This window comes from Nyctereutes procyonoides, unplaced genomic scaffold (assembly GCF_905146905.1).
Source record: "Nyctereutes procyonoides isolate TBG_1078 unplaced genomic scaffold, NYPRO_anot_genome, whole genome shotgun sequence".
NCBI classification, from domain to species: domain Eukaryota; kingdom Metazoa; phylum Chordata; class Mammalia; order Carnivora; family Canidae; genus Nyctereutes; species Nyctereutes procyonoides.
In genome coordinates, this window is record NW_026575043.1 from 27,822,673 (window position 1) to 27,848,383 (window position 25,711).

Below are 25,711 nucleotides of genomic sequence, written 5' to 3' on the forward strand. Positions count from 1 at the left end.
AAAGAGTTAAAACCTGTAGTGGAGGGTGTGGGGCCAGAGGAATGGGGAGCTGACAAGATGTAGGGCAAGGATGGGGTGTCCAACTGCCCTGATTGTCATCTCCCGGGGACCAGTCCCGTGAAGGAAACAGCAATCCCCCCCCCCTCCTGGGGGCAGCCACGCTGTGTTTGCTCTGGAGGCAGCTTTTTCCAGAGTTGGGGGTGGGGAGGGTTCAGGGACCAGAGGTGCCAGGGACACTTGCCAGGTGCCTCTGCCCCAGCTTAATGAGAGGTCTGCAGGAATGCCAGGCACTTTCCCTTGGTGCTACTGGAACGAACTGGGAACATCCGTGACATTTTCCTTCGCCTGTACATGATACTGTGTACTCACTTCTTCACTGTGAAATGGGAACACTGACTGCAGCTGCCTCATAGGGTTGATGTAAGGTTAAGGATTACAGGTATGGGCGCCTGGGGGGCTCGGAGGTTGAGCGCCTGCCTTCCGCTCAGGGCGTGACCCGGGGTCTGGGGATTGAGTCCCACGTTGGGCTCCCTGCTCAGCGGGGCATCTGCTGCTCCCTCTGCACCTCCCCCTGAGTGTGGGCTCTCTCTCTCTCTCTCTCTCTCTCTCTCGCTCACACTTTCTCTCAAATAAATACATAGAATCTTAAAAAGGTCAGATTGTGTCACACTGAGTAACCTCGGTTGTGTTGTGGAACTTCAGCTTGCTTGCGGGTGGCAACACATCCCGGGCGCATTCTCTAGAGCTGCGGTGCCAGGGCTTTGAAGCCACCCTGCTAGGACGTGTTGGTGGCTGCTGTCGGGGCCCAGGCTGGCCTCGCACTTGGGGCCACACTTCTGTTAAGTGCTCTCTCTCCCTGGACCTTTGTGGCCTCCCCTGTAAGTAGAGGGAAGGTCTCTTTCAGACTCTACTTCCTTGGTGGAGCGCAACAAGCAGGACACGGAGGCAGAGGCGACACACACAGTGAGTGATTCCAGGAGGGGAGGCCTTGTCCCGGCCCTCCCAGCGCCTCGCACATCCTCTCTGACACAGAACACAGATTTCTTCAAGAACTGAATTACTTCTCAGCTCGTGGCTTCTGCTCTCCTGCAGGCCAGACCCCCAGAGGCCAAACATTTGGGTGGTTGTCTCCCCGGTGTATGTGGCCGGAGCTTGCTTCTGGCCGCATGATGGCCAGCGCCGGGCCTTGGGATCCCTTATTAATTTTTAAGCGATCCTATCCAGCACCTTTGCGCATGGAGCCTCTGTCTCTGCTATTGGACGGCGTGGTGCCCTCCGGGAGGAATGGGTGCGTCTGGTTGTCCACAGCCAGCGGCTGGCCGGGTAGGGCAGGCTCTCCGGGCTGGGCTCTGACTGCAGGCCTTACAAGATTCCCGGGGCTGCGCTAACGGGAACACGGGCCACCAGGCGGGCTCAACAGCAGACACTCCTGGCTCCTGGAGACGCCAGCTGTGCAGGGGCTGGTGGGGACCGTGTCCCATGCGCCTGTCTCTGCTCTGCGCCCTCCATGGCGAAGCTGGTAAGAGAGCTCTCTAGAGTCCCTTTTGTTTATAAGGTTGGGATCCCCTTTCCTGGGAGCCCCTCTGTCAGGACCTGGCCATCTCCCAAAGGCCCCTCCAACCTCAAGGGGGAGGATATGCTTGGTCCCCACGGTACTAAAGGATTTACCAGTGCTCCCCTCTGTCCATGCTGCAGGGAGAGGGTGCAGCTGGTGGAAACGACCTAAAGCAAGCAGGAAATTCTGGTGTAAACTTTCTCTTTCTGCTCACTAGGATCTGCCACAGGAAGCCTTGGGGTTTTGTTTTGTTTTGTTTTTTAAGATTTTATTTATTTATTAGAGTGTGTAAGCAGAGAAGGGGAGCAGTGGGAGGGGGAAAGGCAGGCTCCCAGCGGGGCAGGGGGCCCGGGATCACGACTGGCGCTGAAGGCGGATCGGCACCAGCTGAGCCCCGCAGGTGCCCCGGCCACAGGAAATCACTTGTGGAGCGAGAACACTGATGAATTCCCCCCCTTTCTGTGTGAGTCAACTGGGGAAACCCGCAGCCCGGCGGCCAGGACCACGGGGTTCTGTCATTATTTCACGGTCTGCTGTTCGCCCACAATGCCGCTGCTGCCCTCTGCGGCCCCGTCCCCTGGGACAGTGGCTTCTGGGGGGGGGGTGCTCTCCGTCCCTGCCCCGTCTCTGCCCCGTCCCAGCTCTGTCCCTGGACTGTCCCGGCCCGTCCCTGCCCCGTCCCTGCCCCGTCCCTGCCCCATCCCCGCCCGGCTTCTCCTGCGGGGCGGGTGCTCTGAGTCCCCTTCACCCCTCCCGGGCCTGCACTTCCTCCTCCCCACGACCCCCTCTGCGGCCCAGCACGCTCCAGCTTCTCCGCACAGAATGGGTTTGGACCAGGGGCTCAGAGCGACTTCCGCGGGCGGTGAGACCAAGTGTCGTCTGCCGGACAGAAATGGGGGAGGAGGAGGTAGGAGTGGGGGACGCGGGCGTGCCCTGCGCACACCTCCCCCGCAGAACACTCGGCGTGTGCAGGACTCCAGTCCCCGCAGCAGGGAGCGCTGTGGGAGCTCACCGGAGCCGGAGGGCCCCGCCCCCGTCCTGGGCCCCGCCCCCGCCCGAGGCCACGCCCCCGCCCGAGGCCACGCCCCCGCCCGAGGCCACGCCCGCTGGGCCCGCATTCAGTGGCCGGAGGGACCAGGGGCGTGAAGTGGCGGCCCTCCCGCCCCGTCCCTTCCCCGTCCCTGCCCCGTCCCACTGTCAGGTCACTACTGAGGGCGCATCCCATCCTCAACCCCCACCGCACCCGCAAGACCAGCTGAGGCTTTATTTGGGACTGAATGGCACTCAGACTCTCATAAGATTTTATTTATTTGAGAGAGAGAGCGCCCGTGCAGGGGGAGGGGGTAGATGGAGAAGCAGGCTCCCCCCTGAGCAGGGAGTCCCACACGGGGCTTGATCTCACAGGACCCTGAGATCATGACCCGAGCTGAAGGCAGACGCTTCACCCACGGAGCCTTCAGGCGCCCTCGGATCTCTCTGCCCTCCCAGCCCCTAACCGGGGTCTCAGAGCTGGCTCCCCGGGGACCTCAGCACTGCGTGTGCTGGTCTCCATCCTCCCTGACCGATTCTCAGCCATCTGTCCACGAGCCCCACGTGGCTTCCTTCAGATCCTTGTCCCCACGAGGACAGAGAAACAGAGGATCTGGGTGGATAATCCAGAGAGACGTGCAGGCCGAGGGGGACCAGGCTCAAATCAGTATGGGGACTGGAGAGGGTTCTGGGGGGTGCTCCCAGCCACAGGCAGAAGGCCATGGGCTAGACCCCAGCCAAGGTGCAGTGGAAGTAGAGTGGATTTAGTATGGAGTGTGGGGCTCGCTCAAGTCCTCCGGCTGGGGTCGGGTCCATCTCCCAGTCTGGAGAGACAGAGGGGATAGGCTGAGCTAGGAGGAGGAGAAAGACCTGGAGTCTCCAGGTCTGGTCAGTGGTTAGATGTAGAGACAGGAATTCAGTCAAGTTAGATGGCATTGACACACACACACACACCACCTGATACTTTTGGGGAAACGACTGAGCTTAGGGAGCACCATACATTTGAATTCGTTCCCCTTTCCAAGGCATCACTTTGCAAAATTACAGACTAACTTTCTCATTAAACCTTCCCCGCTAGCAGGAAACCTTCCCCACATTCATTCTCTATGACGTCCATTGCATAGGGGGCAACAGATCTCCAGGAAACCCCGCGCAATCACAAAATATAAATAGGATGCCTATATTTATGAGCACAGGAAGGAAGTGTCAGCCAATGTCAGGAAACAAGAAAAGGGATGTTAGGGTCCAGAGCAGGGGCAGCTAGAGGGGAGGAGTCCTTGGCTTTCCTCAGTACCTTTAAGGCTGGAAAATTTGTATTTTGAGCCAGTCCAGCAGATGGTGCTGCTCTGGTAGAGAGCGGAGAAGTCGTTCATTTCCTGGGATGCAGTCTCTGCTGTTTACAGTTCTGAGCTGATGGAGTTTCTGTCATAGTAAAATCCCAACGCTGCGTCCTCAGATATTAATACACAAAAAGAACCTGGTGTGCGCAGCAGACCCCTGTCTTGGTTTCATCCATGGGGGAAGCCCGCCTGGGTCATTCTTACTTCGCAGGTGCCTTGTTACCTACAAGGAACTTGATTTTCTCTCACTGTTTCCTCCTAGAAGAGGCTTTGGAGTCAGCCCCGTAGCACTCGCTGTCACTGTCACCTGCTCTGGCCTGTGTGCTGACAAGATGGCACACCAAACAGTATCTGTTTTGTCTACCTCTATTACATACATGTGCTATGCATTATGTAATAAAGTGTCGATATTTTCTATGCCTTATTTTATATGTATACCTATGTGTGCCATATATAATAAAAGGGATAACACTACACAGGCAGGAAATAAGTCAGGAAATAATCACTAAAAGGTCGGTGTCTTAGGCCATGAGGCCGCAGCCAACTACCATAGCCTGGGGGGCTTTAGGTAGAATTCCAGCCGAGCGGAGCCGGGGTTTGGCTGCAGGCAGGAGCCCCTTCCTGGCTTCTGACCGGCTGCTTTCTCACCGCGTCCTCACCGGGGGAGGCACGCAGAATCCTCCCCTCTCAGGGCCTGGGTGGCGCAGTTGGTTAAGCATCCAATTCTTGATTCCCGCTCAGGTCACAATCACAGGGTCGTGAGATGGAGCCCTACCTGGGCCTCCATGTGGAGGCTGCTTGGGGTTCTCTCTCTCTCTCCTTCTCTGACCCTCCCTCTCAGTTCTTGCTCTCTTTTAAAAAGAAAAGAAAAAAAAAGAAAGAAAAGAAAAGAAATTTCTCTCTCATCCTCCCCTTATGAGTTTCTAATCCTCTCCAATTACAACCTCATTTAATCTTACTACCCCCCTAAATGCCCTATCTTCAAATATAGTCCCCTTGGGCATTAGGGCTTCCACATGCCAGTTTGGGGGAGACACAGTCCAATCCACAGCAATTACTAAAGACAAAAGGGCTAAGTACCTGGATGCTCGGGGAATGGCGAAATGCGAGCCCAGCCACAGGTATTCACCGGGTGGAGTGTCCGTGGCCCTTTAGTCTAATCTCGATGTGTTAAGAAAACAAAACCCAAAAACCTTGTGTTTCTTTCTACAATGATGGAAGATTTTTGTCACCAAGTAGTTTCCAGGTTTTTTTTCTCTGTTTTTGTTTTCTAAATTTCAAAAAAGTTCACATGTGCAGATGAGGTGAGAGAGTCACGCTTCCGTATACAGGCTCACCACTCGGCCGTCCTCCCGGCGGGAGGGAGCCGACCCTGAAGGGCACTCCAGTCACACAACCCGATTCTAGCTCCTTCCTCCCATGACAGCTGCACAGTGTTTGAAGGCAGTGCCGTGCCCTCCTCCCGATCCCAAGGGAAGGCTCGGCACCCACGCCTCACTTGGAGTCCTGAGGAGCCCTTACCGGCTGGGCAGTAGGTACACATCTTCACAGACTGTGCCTCAAAGGTGAGAAGGCCGTGAGGCTTCTTCGTCTTCTCTGACGGATAAAGTCTCCCACGTTGGCCCTGCCAGGTACTCTATCTCGTGGGGTTTGCAGAGGTTGGGGGTCCCCAAGCCAGTTTCCGGCACCAGTTTCCATCATTCACCGCAAGAGGCACAGAACTCACTGAACGCTCCTTTACTCACAATGACGGTTTGTTACAGCAAAAGGCTGCAGATCAAGGTGGCCAGGGGCAGCAAGCAACCCGGGCAGGTCCCCCGCGACCCGAGCCCCGGGATTCCAGCACCTTCTCTGGGTTGAGGATCTGACCGTGCTCCCTCCTGCCAGCAACCGCGCAGGACAGCCTGCAGGCAGGCGGAGCTCCCTCTGCCCTGGAGATGGGCCTGACCCGGGCGATCGCTCGGCTTCCAGCGACTCCAGAGGCCGAGGCCCGTTGTGAGAGGAGACAATGCTAGGGCTCCCAGATGCGCAGGGACACGCTTACCGGACAGGACCTTCCAGGACTTTCCACACGGTACCTCTCAGGCAAAAGCCCAGACTTCTCTTCAGGGCAACCAATGATCTCCCACCAGGGTCCATGAGCCATCCTTCCCGCTCCCTCCCAGCCCATGTCTGCCCTCCTCTGCCAGCGTGGCATCTGGGCAGGTGGACCCCACGGTGACCGGAGAGTGGGGCCTTGACCTCCGGAGGTCCTGCCCCTGCCTCAGGGCAGCTGCTGTAGCCTTGACCTCCCTGGGGTCCTGCCTCAGTGCGGCTGCTGCAGCCAAGTGCCCTACGCCCTGCAATACACTTCCCTGAGCACCCTGTGGCTCCTTGGTTCCCCCCGAATCCCCCCACTTACACCTGCTGGGGCTGCAGGCCCACCGAGGAGCCAGGCCCTCCCTGTGGCCCTTGGCATAGGGACCTGCCCTTCCGCCTCGACGTTGGGGTCCTCATCCTACCCACAGAGGCCCTGCTGGGCCGGCCCTGGGGCCGGGGGTCCTGTTACCTGCCTGGTCTCCCGCGGGAGCCTCCTGAGCCCTGCCGTGGCCTCCCTCTGCGTCACCCTGCCCCCCATCCTGCCGGGGTGGGGGTCCGGGGTGCTGTCGGCCCCCCACACAGCAGCTGCTGCCAGAGTCCTGGGAAGGCCTGGGCACGTGTCCCCTTTATCTCTGTCCTTCTCCCCTCTTCCAGTGTGTGGCCGGGAGAGCAGAGGCCCCGGGCTTGACCTTGGCCCTCCGTGAGTTAGCGTGCAGCCCGCTGGGCCAGAAGTGGCTTCCAGTTAGACTCATCACCGTTCCCTGCGCTGCTGAGTGGGAAGGTGTGCGTCCGATCCCGTCGACCCCAGGGAAGGGTTTCCTGGGCTCTCCCACTCAGGCGCTGCAGGGAACTCGATTTGTCACCAGAAGAGAGAAGGATAGTTTCAAAACACCGTCGCTGTGGCACTCGTGGGACGCGTTTGGCAGCTGTGGAGGCCCAGAGCCCCCTGCGAGCGGCTGCCCGTCCTCTCCCATCTTCCGGCCGAGAGCTCCTGGTGTGGCCACTGCCAGGCTGGGGTGTTGCAGGTGGACGGGGTCTCCGTAGGAATGAGGATGCCTCCGGGCATTTCAGCGCCAAGCGCCCAGTACTGTGCCAACTTCATTTCATTCTCCCCAACGCCTGCTCGTTACCCCCACTTCACTGATGAGAAAACTGAGGCTTGGAGAAGTACTTTGCCTAAAGCCTTTGAGCTTCGAACGGGTCGCATGAGGGCTGCGATGCTGCCCTAACCACCCAGCTCCCCCCCTGCCTCCCCCGGGGCCTCCCCGCCTCTGGTCCCTCCTGAGGCCGAGGCCCCGCGCGAGGCCCCGTACAGCCCGACCTCGGGCCAGCGGCACCCACCGCGTTGCCAACTGCCGAGGGTCCCGGGTGAGGGAGCTGTCGGGTGCCCTTTGCAGCCTGCAGTGGGGCTGGCGAGCACCCAAGCCGCGCCCGTGGGATGCCCGCGGGAGTCGCCCCCGGGACTGCACCTGCCTCGCGGCTCTCAGGGGAGCTGGTAATGAGCCTGATTGCGAGCAGCCGCTGAGGCCCCACGGGATCACTTTACCTAAAGCAGCCGCCACAGGAAAGGCGGGAGATCTAGGGGAGAGGGAGGGGGGAGGGGTTGAGAGCACCCCGGGGGGCTCAGGCAGGTGGGCAGCCTGAGGCTGGGCCCTGGTACCGCCCCAGGTGCCAGGGCCGGGGAGGCCACAGGCTGGGGACCCAACTGGGGGTGGCCCAAGTGTGCACGGGTCTGCGCGGGCATTGGGGCACGTGACTGGGAGGGGGCCGTCCAGGGCTTCGGGGCGGCTCCTGCCACCCACCCCCCACCCGGTGGGCAGCAAGCAGACCCGGGAGGGGCCCGGCCGGTCCGAAGGAGGGAGGGCAGCCAGCGGGGGCCTCGAAGCAGCTGGTGGCCCTTGCTGGGGGTAAGGGAGGGGAGAGCCCGGGCTGCACCCCAACCCGGGCGCTAGGAGGACGTCACAGAGTTTTAGGGACGGGGCGGTGGGCTTCGGGAGGTGTTAGACCCTCGGGTGGCAGGCTTCCCCAGACAGCCCAGGCCGCTCAGAATCCAGGCCCTGAGACGTGGGCAGACACCTCTGCTTCGGGGGCACAGCTCCAGTTCCTCCCACATGGCTTTCTCTCTCTCTTTTCTTTTCTTTTCTTTTTTTCTTTTCTTTCTTTCTTTTTCTTTCTTTTCTTCCCTCTTTTTTTTTTTTTTTTTTTTTTTAAGATTTCATGTATTTATTCCTGAGAGACACAGAGAGGCGGAGACCCAGGCCTAGAGAGAAGCAGGCTGCCTGCTGAGAGCCTGGTGCAGGATTCGATCCCGGGACCCCCGGGGTCACGGCCTGCACCCAAGGCAGACGCTCACCCGCTGGGCCCCCAGGCGCCCCCAAGATGGCATTCTCTGCAAGTGAAAACAATACAACCCTGCAGTCCACTTTGTCCTGGGTTTAAGAACGCAGTCACCGAGCCGTTGGGTCTGCGTGACATCAAAGGTGGGCAGGAACCGGACGTCAGGTGGATCTGCCTCCCGTGAGCTGTCCTCTGGGCCTCAGCCCCGTGGAATCCTGTCTGGGTCAACCCGGCAGGGCCGCCGCCCTCTGAGCTCCCAGAGCCGGGCTCCTGGGCCTGCAAGCGGGCGGGAGCCGGAGTAGCGTCTTCCCTTTTCCTTTGCCGTCTACACCCGTCTGTTCTTGTTTACGAGTTACTTTAATTTTCCAAGTTCGTTGCTCTTCCCTTGGGCACAACAGGGCATTTGTATAATAAGGTGTATTATGATTTCTCGTAGCTTCCTTATTTCTCTTCAAGACCTGCGTGCTTGTGACGGGTGCTTTCTGTCCCCCAGGAACTCCGGGGGCACCCGCCCGGCCGTGGGTGCAGCCTCACTTCCCTTGGGGTCTGGCTCCTCCTCCTTGACCACCACCACCGCCGCCTCACAGGCTTCTGGAGGAATCAAGCTAAGCCTTGGGAGGTGTCCTGGGCGGGGGCTCCTCCCAGGAGGAGCGCGGCCTTGGAGAGCGACCACCAGGCCAACGCGCCCCCGCCCGGGGTGCGGCTGCGGACGGGGCCGGCGGCGCGCGGGCGGAGGGGCGGGGAGACGCAGGGGGCGGGGACCGGGGCGGGGAGATGTGGGGGCGGAGCACAGGGGGGTGTGAGACTGGGTGGGGGGAGGGGGTCACGGCGCAGCTTCGCTGTGAGGGCTCCACGGGGGAGCGGCGCCCGCCGCCTGCTGGCTCTCGGCTTCGGCCTCCGCCGCCTCCGCGGTCCGGGAGCGCTCCCCTGGGGGCGCCCACGGGTGGGCCAGGGAACTGGAAGGAACGGGCCTTAAGATGGTTTTCAGGGCAGCCCGGGGGGCTCGGCGGTTTAGCGCCGCCTTCGGCCCGGGGCGTGACCCTGGAGCCTCAGGATCGAGTCCCCCGTCGGGCTCCCTGCGTGGAGCCCGCTTCTCCCTCTGCCTGGGTCTCTGCCTCTCTGGGTCTCTCATGAATCAAAAAAAAGATAAAATAAAATAAAAATAATAAAATAATAAAATAAAATGATTTTCAGGGATAGTAGAAAGAGTGTTCGCGGCTCGGCAAAGAACAAAAGCCCCGCGGGACAAAGCGTGTTCCGAGCAGCCCGGAGCAGCCCGGGGCGTGGAGAGCAAAACCGCCCGCGCCAGCCGCGGCTCATTTACAAAGGGCTGTTGGACTCCGCGGTGGGGCCTCGACCCGGGAGCCGGGCAGCGCGCCTCGCGGCTCCCCACACGCCGCAGGCTGCAGGCTTTGGCCGGCTCTGCGCGGGCGAGGGCGCTTCCTCCGAGCCCGAGGGCTCCCCGGGCAACGCCGACCACCGCGCTTCACCTCCTCCCCCGGCGCCGTCCTGTTGGTGGGCCGCGCTCCTCGCCTCCCGGCGGCGCCTCAGGGGGACGCGCACCTCACACGGGACGGCCCCTCACCTCGGGACGGCGCCTCGGAGGACGGGCCCTCACCTCAGGACGGCGCCTCGGAGGACGGGCCCTCACCTCAGGACGGCGCCTCGGAGGACGGGCCCTCACCTCAGGACGGCGCCTCGGAGGAGGGGCCGGGGCCGCAGTGTCTCCTCACAACCCCGGTGACCGCTGACCAGGACGCCGGCAGCCGAGAGGCTCCCCCGAGGCTCCCTCAGGGTCCCGATGGATGGTCGAGTGTCCAGGGACAGGGCCCCGCGCTGCTCCGGGACGTGGGGACCCCCGGCGGCCCCCGGGTCAAGGCTGCCGGGGCCTGGGCCGCGGGGGCCTGGAAGCCGATGCCTGGGTCCGCCCCGGGTGTGGTTTCCTGGGCCTGGACTAGCCCGGGCCTCGGATTCTTTGCCCCCTCAGGGTGACGGCCGACGACGTCCCCTGGAGCCCTGGTCCCCGGGGGGCCTCCTCGGGCCCGGGCCTCCCGGTGCAGCCGCAGCCGCAGCTGCCGCGATGCTGTCCGCCTCCCGACCAGTCCCGTGCCAGGGTCCCGCGGGCGCTGCGGAGGCCGCCGGGGGTTACGCCGGGGATACGCCGGGGATACGCCGGGGCGCGTCCCCCCCCCCCCCCCCGTTCCGCGCGAGGAGGAGCTTTGCTTAACACCACGGGCTCGTCCTCATGCTGCGCTCCGGGGGTCCGCGGCCTGCCGGGGGTGGGGTGGGCAGCCCGGGAGCGGCCGCTGCGCCTCCCCGCAGGACACGGGCCATCGGGGATGGGTTGGAGGTGAACAGGTGTCTTCGCCTGAACACCCAGGGTCTGTCACGCAGACGCCAACACCAGGATTCTGCCGTGTGGTGGTGGCCGTAGGCACATCTATCGCAGGCTCCTTCAGGCTGCTCGTGTGAGGAAGCTGTTCTTTCCGTTTTTTTTTTTTTTTTTTGATTTTTTATTTATTTATGATAGTCAGAGAGAGAGAGAGAGAGAGAGAGAGAGAGAGAGAGAGAGAGAGAGAGAGAGAGGCAGAGACAACAGGCAGAGGGAGAAGCAGGCTCCATGCACCGGGAGCCCGACGTGGGATTCGATCCAGGGTCTCCAGGATCGCGCCCTGGGCCAAAGGCAGGCGCCAAACCGCAGCGCCACCCAGGGATCCCTGTTCTTTCCGTTGTTAAAACCCGCCCTTGTTGGAGGTGTTCCTCCCTAGGGCCTCCCCGACTGGAAATTTCCCTTGTTTTCTCCAGGGAGGCTGTACCTTGCCCCCCCTTCTGTGCCTCCGGTCCTGAGCACTCCTTCTGAGGTGGGGCAGGGGCCCCCAGTAGTCTTCCCTGCCCCCATCCGCATCAGGGCCTCTCTCTCAGTTAGCGCCCTTTTGACCCGTGGCTCAATTTCACTCACAGCCTGCCCTTGGTTAAAACAGTTATTCATTACCTAAGGATTTCAGACTAAATATCCTTATTCCTGAATCAGTTTCCAGAGGCTTCTCATACAGACCATGCTTTGCAAAACACTGATTGCTCATAGGGTCACTCGTGGCTAAAGATAAGGATCGTTTTTGGTTTTGGCAAGTTTGGAGCAATGAACATTGTGCATTGAATGTACTGTTTTAATGCAGGAAAGCAAATATTTAAGGCCAATATTTTTTTTTCCAAGATAATAAAACTTCTACACACATGATTCTACATTATATTACCTAGTTGTTCAGTAGTCTTTCTTTCTTTCATTAGATATTTTGTAGGAGCTTGGACAGTGTGTAACAGATCTAGATCTTGGGAGTCAGAGGTGGGTAAAATGTAGTCTAACTTTTTTTAAGATTTTATTTATTTATTTGAGAGAGAGGGCGAGAGAGGGGTGAGGGGCCGAGGGAGAAGCACACTCCCCGCTGAGCAAGGGGCCCAATCCCGGAACTCCAGGATCATCACCTGAGCCAAAGGCAGATGCCTAAATGACTGAACCACCCAGGCGCCCCAAGATGCGGTCTAACTTGGCAACCAGGATCATGTCTTGGATTATGTCCAGCGTGTAGAGGATCAATGGATGTTTATGAATGAGAGATGATAAACAGCAAAGCAAGGACATGAAATGGTGAAAAATGACCACCTCCAGGTTGGGGGATATCAATGCTCAGAGAGACTTCTTAAAAACTGAACTTCTAAAAAAAAATAAATAAATAAATTAAATAAATAAATAAATAAATAAATAAATAAAACTGAACTTCTGTTTGGGGAAAGATGGAATAGACTTACTTTTTCCTATTCCTGTCATGTACAGCTAAAAATCCGGGAAATTACATATAAAATAAACATTAGCTTCTGAAGGATGGAAGAAGAAGGTAGACCCTAAGGACATCAGGACCCAAGACATGACAAGGTCCTGGGTTACCTGGCTTATCTGTTTGCCCCATATATTCCAGACCTGGAGATGAAGGAGCTAACATCCTAGAAATGCCAGTGAGCCAAGACAAAGACCCCATGAAATAAAGCCCTTACTATCTTTAGCCAAACAAACAAACAAACAAACAGAAAAGGGACAAATAGAATTCAGCAACATATATGATAATTACATACCATGACCAAGTGGGGTTTATTCCAGTGATACAAGGCTGGTTTAAAAATTTGAAAATTAGACTATGTAATTTACCATATTAATAGGATAAAGAGAAAAACAAAGCAATCACATTAATCAATGGATACAGGAAAATTTTGACGAAATTCAACAACCATGTTATGATTTAAGAAAAAGACTATCAGAAAGATAGGAATAGAAGGGAATTTCCACAATTTGATAAAGTGCAACCACCAAAATCCTACAGTTCACATTATGCTTGATGGTGAGATCAGAATCTGGGTAATGGTGTCCACTCTCACCATATTTACTTGAAGTTCTAGCCAATGCAATAAGACAAGAAAAAGAAAAGCATATAGATGAGAAAGGAAGAAATAAAATGAACCCTATTTATAGATTACATGATTGTCTACATAGAAAATCCCAAAGAATCTACTAAAAAACTCCTATTGCTAATAAGAGACTTCAAAAAAAAAGCAGCATACCAGATGGACATACAAATATCAGTTGTATTTCTATGTATTAGCAATGAGCATATGGCCACTGAAATTAAACATGTAATATTCTTTGTAATCATTCAAAAAAAGGAGAATACTTAGATGTAAAAATCTCTATATAAAACATTTCCTGGACTTGTAAGCTGAAAATATGCTGATGAAAGAAGATCTAAATAAATGGAGCGAGTTCACAGATTGGAAGATCCAATATAGTAAAGATGTCAATTCTCTCAAATTAATATATAGTTTTTTTAAGATCTTATTTATTTATTCATGAGAGAGAGAGAGAGAGAGAGAGGCAGAGACACAGGCAGAGGGAGAAGCAGGCTCCATGCAGGGAGACCGATGTGGGACTCGATCCTGGGTCTCCAGCATCATGCCCTGGGCTGAAGGTGGCACTAAACCACTGAGCCACCCGGGCTGCCCTAATATACAGTTTTAAAGCAATTCCTATCAAAATCCCAGTGAGATTTTTTATAGATATGTATGAACAACATTATTCTAACATTTAGATGGAAGAGCAAAGAAAATAGAATAGCTAAAACAATTTGAAAAGGAAGAATAAAGTAAAAGGAACCCATCTACCCAGTTTTAAGTCTTATTATATAGCTACTGTAGTCAAGAATGTATAATATTGGCAGAGGAATAGGAATGTAGAAAAATGGAACAGGACAGAAAATCCAGAGTTTGGCTCACACAGAAACACACAACTGGTATTTTAACACAGGTGTAAAAGAAATTCAATGGAGAAAAGATAGCTTTTCAACATATGGTGTTGAGCAATCCATAGCTAAAAAAGTGAAACCTGACCTGAAACTCATACTCTCTACAAAAATTAACTCAGAATGATTCATGGATTTCAATGTAAAACACAAAACTATAAAACCTTTAGTAAAACACATAGGAGGAGATCTCAATGATCTACGACTGGGCAAACAGTTCTTAGACTTGACCCCAAAAGCATGTTTTTTTTTTTTTTTTCAAAAGCATGTTTTATAAAAGGAAAAATTGATAATGTGGACTTCATCATTATTAAAAACTTTTGCTCTGCAAAACATTCTGCTAAAAGGATGAGAAAACAAGTTAGCAAGTAGGGAAAACGTGTTTGCAAACCACATACCCAACAAAGAGGACTGATATCCAGGATATACAAAAGAACCTCAAAACTCATTAAAATCTAATGATCTAATTAGAAAGTAGGCAAAAGACATGAATGAGCACTTCACCAACGGGGATATACAAATGGGAAATAGGCAGACAAAAAGATATTTGGCCATTAGGGAAATACAAGTGAAAACCACAACAAGATATTTACTGCACACCTTCTTTAGCTCCTTTACATATGATAATTTCTACAGGTTACTACCACACGCCCCAGCAATTACGCCACCAGGCATTTATCCCACCAGAGCCCGCACACAAATGTTTACAGCGGCTCTGTGCATAATGTGCAAACCCTGGAAACAACCCAGACATCGTTCAGTGTATGGATGGTGAAACAAACCGTGGCTCATTCACACCATGGAATACCACCACTCCACACAAAAGGGAGATTATTGATACATACAACCACCTGTATAAATCTCCAGACGATTATCTGAGAGGGAAAAATATGTAATCCCAAAGGGTTAGATACTATATCCTTCCATTTAAATAACATTATTGAAGTGGCAAGATTCTAGAAATGGACTATTGAGAACAGAGGTCAGCAGGGGGATATGGAGGGCATGGTCATGGGGATAAGAGGGCAGCCGGAGGGATCCTGATGATGTTAAGCCATATTCCCTGTTCTGACTGTATCGAAGTCAATATCCTGCTTGTGATGCTCCATTCTAGTCTTGCCAGTTGTTGTCCTGGGAAACTGGGCCAAGGTATGTGGGATCTCTCTGTACGATTTCTTACACATTCATGTGAATCTACACTTATTTCCAAATTAAAGAGTTTAATATTAATAATTAAAAAACCCAAATCTTACCAACTCACCCTCCTCACCATTGTTGTGAGATAAAATCAAAATGCTTCCTTGTGCTTGATGAGAACTTGTCTAGTCTGGCCCCCATGATTCCCAGCCCTGCAGCCTCTGAGAATTACAATGGAGCTTATAAAAAACGCTGATGCCCAAGCATCACTCCAGCTCAGTTAGATCAGGATCTAATCTCTGGGGGTAACTAGATAGTAATTAGCGTTTTCTTTGATTACTGGTCACGGCCAGACCATAGGCTCCATGAAGCCTGTTTTTGCTTCCCAGCTCCTAAATCAGTGCTTGTCCCCTGTGAGGTGCTCTGTGAATGTGTGCGATGTGAAGGAATGAATGAATGGATACAGGGGAAACAGAAGGATTCTCCTCCCCTGTTTTGCTGCCTCCCCGAACCATGAAAGAAGAGGAGGAGACAAGGTGCCTTCCCTGGTGTCCTCTCCATCTCTCCCCAGCATCATTTCAGAATCGCAGTAGGGATCACAGGTTTGCTCCAAGACAGATCCATCTCCGAAGTATAAGATCTGGAAATGACGACAGTGCCTCCTCTCCATGCAACCGGCAAATGTAATGAAAATGAAAGAGTCTGGCAAGGACTTATACTGATTTTTTCCTATTGTCCCTCAGTATGTATATGAACATTTACAATGTGAGCATGATAATCAATGTTTTAAACAATTACCTTGAGACAATTGCAAGTTCCGGAATTTTATACAAATTTCAGTCCACAAATTCACAAACATCAGTGTGGGGGAAATGTGACTTTATTTTCAGTAACTCCATTCAATTTTCATGTCTATACCACCACCACCACCACCATGTCCACCATGACCACCATGTCCACCATGACCACCACCACCACCACCATGACCATCATGTCCACCATGCCCACCACCACCACCACCACCACCAAGACCACCACCACTACCAATTACCATGACCACCATCATGACCACCACAACCACTACTACCTGTTCTACCTAGTTGGTGGGAAACTTACCTTTTTATCCTTATTTTTGGCGGGTGGAGTGTTTTTCAAGTGCTCCCTGAAAGTGCCAAGCTTTAGGGTGGTAAAGGTTTGTGAGGATTGGGAGTTTATTGGCCTTGAATCAAGGCCCTTTATGTGTGACGGTGACACTGTTCAGACTCCTGCTTTAGGCTTGGGGATCTTCACTAGGCTGCTTATCTTCATATCTGCCCAGATGTCTCAGTGGCCCTCCCCTTCCTGGTGTTGCTGGTTCCCTGGCAGCTGTGTGCTTGAAAGATGACCCAGCACCCTTTTCATTCTCTTGTCTCCTCGCTCCATCCAAACAAAATGTCTTTGTAGTTGGGGGTGAAAATGTCATTGAGGTGGCTGAGCCAAAAAACAGAAGTGGGCCACCAGACTACCTGCCTTGGAAACAGGAGAAATGATGGGCCACAACTCAAGATACATCAAGAGGTGAGAGAATATGAAAAGAGAAAATAATTTAAATAGTAATTATACAAAGACACATTGAAATTTGTGCATTTATTGAGATTTGTCTTTGAATCTCCCCCTCCGACAAAGCCTCCTCAGGTCCAGACATGATTATCGATTATTTATTTCCTGCCTTCTTTACCTATATGGTTTCCTTATATCATTCTCCAAACCCTATAGAGAGTTCATATCATTCCTGGGGTAGACATGAGAAACCATGACCCCAGGAGGTTAGTGAGTATTTAAGGACAGGGCCCACGGGTCAGGGAATCACTTTTCTCTCTTTCTATTGTATCATATCAACTCTGGCAGGCCTTTAGAGAGTGGATCCGGAGTTTGAGGATGAGACCACATACCTGGATTGCTTGGCCTTTTGATGTTCTTCAGATTAAAGCATGGAAGGCCTGGCCATTCTGCCTCTGTGTGAGGGTGACCCGGGGCCAGGGTGGAAGCACTGGATGTGACATCAGGAGTTATCTTCCCTTTGGCATTTGAGAATAAATCTGTAGAGCAGTGATGCTCACTGGAGAGCTTAAAAGAATCTTCATGTCTGACTGCGTCCCAGGCCACTTAAATCAGAATCTCAGGGGGGCGGGGGGTAGGACCCAGATACCAGTATTTAAAAAATCCTCTAGGAGTTTCTCCTCTGCGGCCACAGTCGAGAACCAGGGCTCTAAGCAGCTGTTCCCAAACCTGTGCAAGCGTCAGAATCACCTGGAAGGCTTGTTAAAACCCTGACTGCTGGGACCCACTTGTATAATTTCTGATTCAGCAGGTCTGGGTGAGGGCCAAGATTATGCATTTCTAAGTTCCCAGGGGATTGGTGATTGAGCAGAAGTGAAGCTGGTGTGAGCTCCTGGTCTCTTCCTTACGCCTGTCAGGTCACAAGGGGTTTGTGTCTCCTATTCCACGACTTGACTTCCCGCATGCTGACTTGCTCAAGTACTAGAACACCGTTTGCTGTGTGAATGCTAAATAGTCTATGAGCATCAGAAGTATTTTGAAATAAATCAGGCAATGAATTCCATCAGGCTTTGAATGGATTTTAAGGAGCTTATCACAATTTTCAGTAGGAAAATAAGCATCTTTCAAAGGAAATTTACCATATTGAAATTTAGTTGTGCCGCTCCTATTAGCATTCTTTTTCTTATCTTTTCGAAATCTTTGCAATAACTCCTCTTTATTAGTTTTATTTTTTAAGATTTTACTCGTTTGACAGAGAGAGAGAGAGAGAGAGAGAGCGCACAAGCAGGGGGAGCGGCAGCAGAGGGAGAGAGAGAAGCAGGCTTCTCGCTGAGCAGACTCGATCCCAGGACCCTGAATCATGACCTGAGCCAGAGGCAGGCACTTAACTGACTGAGCCACTCAGGCACCCCCCTTTGTTAAGTTTTATTGAAGTCAAGTTATAAAGTTTATGGAGCCAGAACTCAAGAGACAGGGATACATTTTCAGATGTATCAGGGTAGCGTTGCCAGATTTAGCAAAAAAAACAAAAACAAACAAAACCCCAGGACACTCAGTTAAATTTGAATTTGAGGTAATGAAAAAGTTTTATTTTATTTTATATTTATTTACTCATGAGAGACACAGAGAGAGACAGAGACACAGGCAGAGGCAGAAGCAGGCTCCCTGCAGGTACCCAGATGCAGAACTCGATCCCAAGACCCCGGGGTCATGCAATGAGCTGAAGGCAGATGATCAACCCCTGAGCCACCCAGGCATCCCTATAATGAAAACATTTTAAGCAGAAAAATGTCCCCTTTGATACTTGACAATCCTGATGATGGGACAAGTATGAGGATGGGAATGACCTATGCGCCTGCTGGGGAGGAACAGAACGTGCCCATCCATTTCTGCTCATGGATACACAGAAATACTTGATCTTGAGCCTTGTCCACGGAGAGCTTAACGACATCGGCTGAACTGATGCATCACGGACACCTAGGGTAGAAAGGCAGTCTATGGGATTGCTGAGTGCCTTCCCAGGGGGCTGCTGATAACTCCGATCCCTGTCTCTTTTGGTTCAGTTACTCCAGTTGTCTACATCGGTGGTTTAGACAGAGGGTGATTGTCTGCTGTGTGCCGTGGGCATTTGGCAGTGTCCAGAGACACGTTTGGCTGTCACGCCTGGGGAGGTTGGTGCCACTGGCGGCTAGTTGTTTGGAGCCAAGGATGCAGCTACACATCCTGCTCCAGCGGACAGCCTCCTGCAATCAAGAATTGGCCCTCACAGAGCAGAGGCTGAGAAACCCCGGGCTAGATCCGACCGTGCAGGGTAGCGACTGTGTCAGACCACTCCAGCTCTGTCCTGAGTGTCACAGTGTATACTGTTCCTGGGTGTCAGTTTGGCAGAGAGATGCCTCCTACCTGTACGGTAAAGCAACAGGTAGAAGGATTTTGATAGGCTCCTTTCAGATCTTACAAAACAAGGGAAGTGCTGTAGAGGTTCCATAAAAAGTGCCAGTCCTCACTTGTGGCCGTCTTCCCTGGCATGGCCTAGATTTGGTACCTTTGAAGAGTTCAGGCAGGACCTGTGAAATCTAGGTGATGGAATCCCATAGCTGTCCCCTTTCTCAGAGTAGGGAACACCATTTGGTCTCGACCTTCCACATAGCTCTGGCCATTCAGGACTCCTTTGGTGTAAGTATTTGGGGGAGGCACTGACCAAACATGTATTCGTCATGTTGTGTACGACAGCTGTTGCTATAACCCTCGCATTCAGAAGGAAGCTGATTGCTAAATCCAGCAACAATGAACATTCATGATATCTTAACAATACCTCGTGTTTGCATCATGCTTACCTCTGATAAACTGCAAAGCATTTCATAGACATTCTTATTAAAGACCTAGTGGTGCTCATGGGAAGCAAGAGGAGGTGGGTCATATTCTTCCCACTTTAAGAGGTGATAATTAAGCCTGGAGTCACACACTATGTGAAGAGCTACGAGTACATTGCGACTCTTGACACTGGGGCTGGGGCTGTCAGCCAGTAGAGCATTATTCTGATGATGGCGTTGACTCATCAGACCCTGCTGAGAGTCCAGTCATAAATGTCTAATTTCAAAATCCTTTAAAAAAAAAAAAAGATTTGAGAGAGGGAGAGAGACGGGGGTGGGGTGGGGAGCGGGGATATGCAGAGGGAGAGTCTCCAGCAGACTCCTCCCCAGGCGCAGAGCCTGACATGGGGCTGGATCTCATGACCTTGAGCTGAAATCAAGAGTCAGATTCTTAATGGACTGAGCCACCCAGGAGGCCCTCAAAATCCTTTTTTTCTTAAGATTTATTTATTTATTTCTGATAGACAGAGAGAGAGAGAGAGAGGAGGCAGAGACACAGGAGGAGGGAGAAGCAGGCTCCATGCAGGGAGCCCGACGTGGGACTCGATCCCGGGACTCCAGGATCGCGCCCTGGGCCAAAGGCAGGCACCAAACCGCTGAGCCACCCAGGGATCCCCTCAAAATCCTTTTGAAATGTACACAGCAGATTGTGAAGGGTGGTTGTTAATCAGAGGACAACACAGCAAGGACATCTCCATTTCTAGTACTTTTGCCCTTTTGAAACAAAAATGCAGCAAAAGTATAAAGGGGAAGGAGTAGGAATTGGAGTTCAATAAATATTTGCTGTGGGCTCCGTGGTGCCAAATCCTGTGCTAGATACCACGGAAGATGAGATATAAATAGATGTCCTTGATATGTCATCTCATTTGTAAGCTGGAGACTCAAGACTTCACAGAGAGAAGCCTACAGAGAGCTGTAAAGTCCTATAACACACACGTGCGCCAAGATGTGTGTATGGGAGGCCGCAGTGTCCTGGGAGGCCGAGAAGCTTTTATGTAAAGGGAGGAATTGAAGAGGAAACTTGAGGTATTAGTAGGACTGGTTCAAGTGGTCACAGGGCATCTGCAGAAATAGGATTCCATGAGACAAAGGGGTTAGTGAATAGAGGTGGGGTCATTCTTGCTACTCTCTGGAAGAGACACATACTTAGGGGCCCCCAAGGGGTCATTTCCTGATCTGTGAATGAGTGGAAGGCAAAAAAAAAAAAAAGCCACAGGATGAGGGTACAGAAGAAACAAGGGCTCAGAAGACAGAGGAAGCATTCCCGAGCTCCCGTGAAGACCTCAACTCCCGGTTCCAGCTCTGCCCCAGCCGCAGATGCAGCTCCGACGAACCCCGGTGTCTTCCAGTGAATTCCAGTGTTTTGTGGACCGTAGCAGAACCTAAGGCTTTCGGAGTCTGGGAGTCCTCACTGTGCACAAAGGAAGGAGCACGGAGGGTTGAGGCGGCCCGAACCGAAGCCCAGGGCGAAACCCTGGAACCAGTTCTGGGCAGCCTTGGTTCAGACGCCAAGTTGTGGGTTGGCCAGACGAGCTTCAAAGGCTGGGGGGCTCCCGAGGTCCCGGGGCTGCTCCTCAGGCCCTGTGGCTCCAGACTCTTCCCACGGAGACAAATCGCCCCAGACGCAGAAGCCGCCTTGCTTCTTGAGCTCTGACTTTGGCTGCAGGTGGGTGGGCCGCGGCTGCTTGTGGCGGCTCCACGGGACAGAACCGCCGCCTTCTTCAGCAGCTGGTGGGAGAGGCCTCCGTGTGCAGCTAAACCACCAGCTCGGCGGGTGGAAGCGTTGTTCTGGCAAGTGAACTGTTTCCCCCCAGGATTTGCTTTGAGGATTTTTTTTTTTAAAACTTATTTTAATGACAGATTGTGATTTGGAAGTGATTCATTTTCATTTCATAGTTGTCTTGACAACAATGTAATTTATGACATTTCAGGGTCTTGAGAATCCTAGAATCTTACAATCAATGTGTTGCTTATTAAAATTCTCATAAAACGCACTGGCAAAAATTCTTTAGAGTTGGCGGACTAAAGGAAAGAATTGCTTTCCGTAAAGCTTTTTCTTTTTTGGTCACTAACGGTAGTGACTTCAGGACCATCGGCTAAATTTAATTTCAGGCCGAGCCAGACTCGTTTTTTTTTTTTTTTTTTGGTGTTTTACCCAGGATTTGCTTGTATTGCCTTTGCAACTTCTTTTTGGATTTCTAAATTATAATTCTCTCTCTGAATTATCTTATGAAAGTGGAATCAAGTGGAAACAGCTTTATATTTTGCTTTCCCCCCACGTCTTACATACAGTCTTAACATCCCTCATGGAAAACGGTTTAGGAAGGTCTTTATCAGGGAGCATGTCCTCTTTTTTTTTTAAAAAGACGTTCGTTCTTTATTCATGGGAGACGCAGAGGCGCAGGCAGAGGGGGAGCGGGCGCCCTGCAGTGACCCCTGCCCGATCCGGATCCGCCGACCCTGGACCCTGGGCCGCCCGTCTCGGAACAACTTAAAGCTGCAGGATATTAGGGGAAAAAGTCACAAATGAGCAACTCTGGAAAGACCGCTTGCAGTGGAGCACTGAGTGTTTTGCAAAATTCAAGTTTATGCTTTCTTTGGGGGGGGGGGGTCGGGCGGCGGTGTGGACGCCTCGGCAGCGTCTACACCGCGTGCTTCCGTGACCGATCACGTCGCTGGAGGCCGGCGCTCCGAGGACGCTCCGCACGGACAGCGCCTGCGGGCCTTCGGCGAGGCCCTCCCGGGCGGCGGCAGGTGCGCGGCGGAGCCCGGGTCGCGCCCCTGGTCGCGGGCCGCGGAAGATGGCTGCCCCCAGCGCCGCGGACAGTCACGTGCCCGCCCCGCCGCGCCCCCTCCCGCGCTCGCCCAGCCCCCGGCCCCGCGCTCCCCGGCCGCCCGGCCCCGCGCGGAGGCTCCCGGGCCCGAGGCCGGTGTGCCCGTCCGGACCCCAAGCCGGCCGCGGGGTCTGGCTCCCGGAGCCGGGGCACCTCCGTGGGGGCGACCTGCGGCGGGCCGCGCTACTGGGCATGCGCAGGGCTCCCGTCCGGGCGCCGCCAGGCTCCGGGTTTTCCTCGGCACTCGGAGCGGCGGCGGGAGGCGGGGCCCGGGGGGCGGGGCGGCCCTGTCCCCGCCCCCCTCCCCCCTCCCCCCTCCCCCCTCCCTCCCTCCTTCCCTTCCCGCCCTCCCCTCCGCTCCTCTCCCCGCCCCGAGCTGGGGCCCCGGCGGCCGCCCCCTGGAGGCCGAGCTTGCGGCCCCGCCCCCTCCGGCCCCGCCCCCTTCCCGGGCGCCGCCAACACCAGGACGAGCGGACCCCCGCGGAGCCGGGCCGACGCGGGCCGCGGACTGGGCATGCTCGGAGGCCGGAGGCTCGCGCTGGCGAGTCGGAAGCGTTCGCAGCAGCGCGGCGGCGGCGGCGGGACGGAGCGGGCCGGGCCGGGACAGGCAGCCGTCCCCGGGGAGCGCATCCCGCGGCGGGGCCCCGACGCCGCCCGGCCCCGGGCCTCGGTGCGCGGCGGCGGCTCGGCGAGCGCAATCCCGGCGGCGGCGGCGGCGGCTCCGGGGCAAGTGAGCCGGGGGCGGGGGCGGGGGCGGGGGCGGGGGCGGGCGGGGAGCGGGACCCGGGGCCGCGGGCGGGGGCGGGGGCGGGGGCGGCCCCGGGGCGGGGGCGGGAGCGCGGGCGGGGCCGCAGCCGGAGCCGGGCCGCGCGCTCACCTGGCGGGCACTCGGGGGGCGGGGGCGGGGGCGGGGGCGGGGGCGGGGGCGGGGGCTGCGAGGCCGCCGGGGGCGGCGGGGGCGGGGCGGGGGCGGGCGGAGGGCGGCCGGCGGGGTCCCACCCCCACCCCCGCCCACCCCACCGCCACCCCACCCCCGCCCCCACCCCACGGCCCGGCGGCGGCGTGACAGTTGGCCCGGGGCGGGGTCGCGGCGGGGTCGCGGGGTCGCAGCCGGCCGCCCCGGTCCCGGGCTCCCCGGCTCCCCGGCTCCCCGCGCCCCCAGCGCCCAGCGCCCAGCGCCCACAAGACAGGGGGGCCCCGCGGAGCGCCTGCGGGTCGGGGCGGCCCAGGGGGCGGCGGGGTGGTCGAGGCCTGCAGGCGCCCGGGCGACGGGGGCGGGGGGGGCGGCCTACGCAGGGGGCTCCGCGGTCCCGCGGCCTCGGCTCGGGGGCAGGGCGGCGGCCTCGGGGTGGGGTGTGGGCCCCGGGCGGGGCGGGCGGGGCGAGCGGGGCGTCCGGGGCAGCGTCGGGGCCGTGGCGCCCGCCCCCGGGGCAGGGGTCGGCGCGGGGGGGGGGGCAGGTGCGCGGGGGCGCGGCGCAGCGGCGGGAGGCGGCTCCGGCAGGGAAATTTGTCCCGGTGGACCGGAGGCCCGCCGTCCTGCCCGTCCTGCCCCGTCTGCGGCGCTCGGGCTCGGGGAAGGCGCCCGGCGGGGTGTCGGGGAGGGCAGCGGAGGAGCGGACTGCTGCCCGCGGGCTCGGCGAGGTGCCCGGGCCGCCCTGAGCCAGGGTCGGCAGGTGCCTGGGCCCGTGCAGGAGGAGCTGGACAGGCTGGGGGTCAACAGGTGCCTGGGCCCGTGCAGGAGGGGCTGCCCCAGGCGGGGGGTTGGCAGGTGCCTGGGCCCGTGCAGCAGGAGCTGGACGGGCCAAGGTCAGCAGGTGCCTGGGCCCGTGCAGGGGGGGCTGGATGGGCTGGGCGTCGGCAGGTGCCTGGGCCCGTGCAGGAGGGGCTGGACGGGCTGGGGGTGGGCAGTTGCCTGGGCTCATGCAGAAGGGGCTGCCCAGGCCAGGGGTCGGCAGGTGCCTGGGCCCATGCAGGAGGGGCTGGACGGGCCAGGGGTCAGCAGGTGCTTGGGCCCATGCAGAAGGGGCTGCCCCAGGGCCAGGGGGTCGGCAGGTGCCTGGGCCCTGCAGAAGGGGCCGCCCCGAGCCGGCTCAGCAGCTGCCAGGGCCCGTGCAGAAGGGGCTGCCCCAGGCTGGGGCTCGGCAGGTGCCTGGGCCAGGGGTTGGCAGCTGCCTGGGCCCGTGCAGAAGGGGCCACACCAGGCGTCCCGCAGTGGGGCTGTAGGATGCGCAGAGGAGCCGGGGCCTCAGGTCCCTGTCGTCAGGTCAGGGCTCCCAGGGAAGCCGGGGCGGCTTGGTGATTCAGCAGGTGGCAGCCTTCCAGCTCTGAAGCCCGGCCGAGCCTGCCCGCCTGTTGGAGGCTCCAGCTTCGGGGGAACCTCCGGGCGCTGCCTCCCGCCTGGAGCGGCCTGTGGCCTTACCTTGCTGCTGCTCTGTGTCTGGAGGCTCAGCGCTTTTGGTCTTCCTGGCTGTGTCTCCTCAACTAGGTGGCGTGTGCTTGAGTCTCTCCAGCCCTGTGACCTGCTGGATGGCAGGAGGTGGCCAGCTGCCACCCTGCACGGTGGAAAGCAGGGCAAGTTACTCTGTAGGAAGCGATGGCAGTGTGCAAAGTGGAGAAATAGGCTTTTCCTTCTGTTCTGCTTCAGAGACTAGAAATTAACATTTTTAATACAATAGTAGGATGTATTTCTGTAACTCTGCAGGACTGGTGGTAAGCTATTTAAGACATCTGACGGCATTTTTTTTTTAAAGAAATTAATTCAAGGGTTGGATTAAACTAAAATGAAGGGACGCAGTTATTAAGACAATATCTTGTTCCTTGGAGAATCCCAAGCATCTTGCACAGCGCCCGCCTCGTGATGCTCCGTGCGTGCTTATTCAGCTGTCCTTTAAAAAAAAAAAAAATCCTAACAGAATCTCGTCGTTAAGTTTTGGCACATTAGGAACTTTGTTTTTCTAACTTGGAATTGCCTGTGTTGACCACAGGCATTCAGTTTTAGCTCAAAAACTGAATCTTTTTACCTTTTTGTTTTCCTGGTTAAGTCCCTTAATTTTCATATGGTGGCAGGTCCTGTATTCAGCTGGAAAAGAAAACCACATGCTTTGCTCACACATGTCATGAAAATCTAAAAGGATTCCTACATACAGCGATCCTACATTTCTTTAAAAAGTTGAAACATACTCCTGTTGCACATCAAATGTGCTCGGTCTCTATACAGAGCATTTCAGGAAGACTCTAACACTCCTAGACCTTTGCCATCCCGTGAAAAGTGCTGCAGTGGAAAAGACAAAACCATGTTTGGGGAACAAAAACCCTGGATAGTTTGCACGGGGGGATAAGCTCCCCTGTCTGGGGGAGGCGTGAGTGTCGGGCCAGCTCATGCCTATGCATCATTTTAACTTTGTTCTTCTCCTTCCTCCAGTTGTTCATCTGTTTCTTCTTTCCCTAAAGACATACTTTCCTGGCATGGGCTTGCTTGCTTAGAGCTGCTGCCAGAAGGATCTTTTGCATTTTCTCACATAAATTCAATCAGCGGTGATTTTTTATTTTTGACTGTCCCCTACGCTGTGGAAACCACTCTGTGTGGTGAACTGTTCCATGGTCCTTGGAAAAAGCTGTGTGCCCCTGAGGGGGTGTGACAGGT

The 25,711-nt window shown here is 55.4% G+C and overlaps 1 protein-coding gene across 7 annotated transcripts in view; it reads left to right on the plus strand.

The window, feature by feature from the left end:
- Positions 1-22,570: 22,570 nt before the first annotated feature.
- SGMS1 (sphingomyelin synthase 1) overlaps positions 22,571-25,711 on the plus strand; it is a 249,541-nt gene continuing 246,400 nt past the window's right edge. For all 7 annotated transcript variants that reach the window (XM_055322696.1, XM_055322698.1, XM_055322695.1 and 4 more), the window contains exon 1: positions 22,571-22,798. The gene's annotated coding sequence lies outside the window, so the exon portion shown is untranslated. The remainder of the gene's footprint in view (positions 22,799-25,711) is intronic.